The 3,270-nt window shown below is 45.4% G+C and overlaps 1 long non-coding RNA gene across 1 annotated transcript; it reads right to left on the bottom strand.

The window, feature by feature from the left end:
* Positions 1-443: 443 nt before the first annotated feature.
* On the bottom strand, positions 444-1,785 carry LOC135531509 (uncharacterized). The gene is made up of 3 exons (XR_010454017.1): positions 1,573-1,785; positions 805-1,493; positions 444-523 (listed from the first exon to the last, which is right to left on the bottom strand). It is a non-coding gene; the product is annotated as an uncharacterized LOC135531509 (long non-coding RNA).
* Positions 1,786-3,270: the final 1,485 nt, after the last annotated feature.

The following is a 3,270-nucleotide window of genomic DNA, read 5'->3' as shown; positions in this document are numbered from 1 at the left end:
AAGGGCCGCATGTCGTCATCAGGGAAGATTGCCGGATTGTCCCAGTCCATGGCTGGTGGCACTCTGGGGGCCCTCTCCTTCCTCAGGCAGGCCACATTGTGGAGGACAGCACAAGCCACAGTAATATCACATGCCCTAACAGGGCTGACCCTTAATTTGTGAAGGCAGTGAAAGCGTGCCTTCAGGAGGCCAAAGGTCATTTCAACTCTGGCCCTGGTCCTGGCATGGTTGTAGGCCTGCTGTGCTTCCTGGGGGTCTGTGAAAGGTGTCAGGAGAAAAGGCTGGCAGCCATACCCCCTGTCTCCCAGCAACACACCAGAGAATTCACCTGTCAACACAAAATCTCATCATTACTACCTCATAAACACAGTGATATTCTTGACACAGCCATGATGGTTATAAATAGGGGTTGTGTGGCTTACCTTGTGATAGATTTCAGAGGCCGAAAGATTCTGGAGTCATGGACTGAGCCAGGCCATTTTGCCACAACATTGCTGATCACACAGTCAGCATTGCAGACCATCTGAAATCATAAGATGAGGAATATTACACCAATCAATGCACATCACTGGCAATGCAGAGTGTTCGTCAATGGACAATATCAAAAAGTTATGTTCACCTGAACATTAATGCTGTGAAAGGATTTCCTATTCACAAAATCGGCCTCATGGGCACCTGAGGGGGCTTTTATCCTTATGTGTGTGCAGTCCACTGCACCAATGACATTGGGGAAACCTGTCACACAAAGTAATGAGTATCCTACTATGTGTTAACAGTTGTCCTGTAATTTGTAGATCCTCTTACCTGCAATCCTATAGAACTCCTCTTTGATGTCACAGAGTCTTCTGTGGCCAGGGAAGGAGATGAAGACATCTGCTAATGCTTTGATAGCCAGACACACACTCCTTATTGTGCGGCAAATTGTGGCCTTGTTCAGCTGTTCTGCATCCCCCACTGAGTACAGGAAGGCTCCACTAGCAAAAAAGCGCAAGGCCACACAAACCATTTGCTCCACACTCAGTGCATGGCTCCGTGCAGTGCGGTGCTTAATCCTGGGACCCAGTAGTCTGCATAGATACCTGATGCCATCTGCAGAAAACCTGTATCTTTCATATAGATGGTCATCAGGGAAGGCCAGTGGGTCCAACCGGTCCCTGAAGACCCTTTCTCGCCTGAAGGCTCTCCTCAGCACAAGTGCTTCTTCATCCACCACATCTCGCACGAATGGGCATGCCATTGTCAGAGCAGAAAGGAACACACAATTTTGGGCCTTCATATAGGCTAGTGGCCACACCTGGTGCTGGGGGGGTGGGCAAAAGAGGGCGATGCCTTATAACGATGACTTGGTTGTACTGATTGCTGGGAAAATAAAAAAAACCTTAGAAAGATGCCACCGTCCTGTGTGCTCACAATAAGAGCTCATATGTCATGGCTCACTTGACTTTACGAGAATATACCTAATTTTTATTTTGAGCTGTGTCATCTTCTTGGAGCTGGGGGAGGAAAGAAAAATAATGATTAATACATTTGTGTTACAGTTAGCATACAGTGTACATTGAAGGCATATCTCACCTCCCTCTCAAGTTTTTTTATTTCAAGGTCCAGTTTCCTAATTGTCCTCTTTTTTATTTCGGACTCCAGTGCAAGATTTTCCATCTTTTTCTTCTTGTACTGAATGTCTATGTCTGCCAGTTCTATTTGGCGCCGGAGGTGGTTGCCATACAACTTTCTGATAGCTTGTGAGCTCTGTGAACACAATACAATTAGCGCAGCTGGAATTTGGCAGGATGTGGTGTCCTTTTATTAATACGCACTATGTTGCCAGGCTGGTTTTCCCACTGTATAGCATCTGGGTCCTGTAAAATAAATTAGATTTTTTGATTTTGATGAGGACTCCTCACCATTGTAGAGTAAATAGTACTTTCACAGTCTTAACATGATACCTCATGCCTTCTGGAATCCAGAGAGATGGTCTCCTCCTCATCATCGTCTCCATCATGTGCTGTTGCTGCTGCACTGGGGCCTTCACCCTATCACATTTAATCGGATTCATATTGAAGCTAGTAGACAAGACATGCCAGGCCTACAGTATGCCTTTGATGGAGTACTCACTGGATCAGCATCGTCTGGTGCTTGTGCTGGTGGCTCTAACAGGAACACAGTGCTGCCAGACACTGCAAGGCAATAGGTAAACCAAAGTCAGACAGTCCAAATTGATTCAATATGAATGTGGTTGTATCCCATGTAGAGATGGAAGGACATACCTTGAATGAAGCGGGTGGCATCTTGGGAAGGAACCTAACCGTCTCTTTCCCCCGGGGATCCCCTCTAAGACGGGCCTGCCTTTATTTAGCTCCAAGGCCATGTCCTCTGCTGGGGTAAGGTCAGCCTTTGGTGACCCACCACCCGTGCCTTGTCTGTGGGTATTCTTTTTCACTGCTAAAACAGTACAGACAATGTGTGAGCAGGCACCTTCTGGGTACAATATATGCTTGTGCTTTGTTAAATATTAGTCAGGGACCATACCATTCTGCAGAATGTTCTTGTATTTGATTTGACCTGCTGCCATGTCCGTTTTGGCCGTTATGTTTAATCTATACACACACACACACACACACACACACACACACACACACACACACACACACACACATTTAATGGAGTCACACTGCAAAAAATTACTTGGTATTTTTGTCTTGTTTTCAGTAAAAATATCAAAAAATTTATCATAGCTTTATACAGTGTGATGGAGTTACTTTACACAATTTCACTCATATCTGCAGTGCATTTCAATTAAAAATTTAACTGTTTCATAATTACAGTACAACTGCATTTTTGGAGATGTGAATTAAATATTTGAATTGTAATTGTGATGTTTTCAGCGGAGCGGTGAGTGTGTAATTGTGCACTATACGCATTCAGGCGGTCTGCAATACTTTGCCACGCTTTTTCTCTTTGCTTTATCACTGTGGCGGTGTTGCCTTTCTTGCCAGTATATCTTTTACCTCCTCGTATGCCTCCATGTGGTTGTGCTTCCGACGGGGAAGAGTACGCGGCTCTAGTTGCCATGGTAAATCCAGTTAATCTGTGATCTGTGGCGGGTCTATTTGAGTGAGCCGTGAGCGCGCACCTATCCAGGATTGGTTTCACCTGGCTTAATGAATCCGTGTCTGCTCATCCTGGCTTGGTCTTTGTGCAACCAATTAAGCCTGGACGCACATGTTTTGGCTTCATTGAGCTCAGCTGAGTCATTTATCCCGGATGTCTTAA

The sequence above is a fragment of the Oncorhynchus masou genome, unplaced genomic scaffold (assembly GCF_036934945.1).
Source record: "Oncorhynchus masou masou isolate Uvic2021 unplaced genomic scaffold, UVic_Omas_1.1 unplaced_scaffold_16123, whole genome shotgun sequence".
NCBI classification, from domain to species: domain Eukaryota; kingdom Metazoa; phylum Chordata; class Actinopteri; order Salmoniformes; family Salmonidae; genus Oncorhynchus; species Oncorhynchus masou.
The sequence above is the reverse complement of the archived record's forward strand: the minus strand, read 5'-3'. Positions and strand labels throughout refer to the sequence as shown.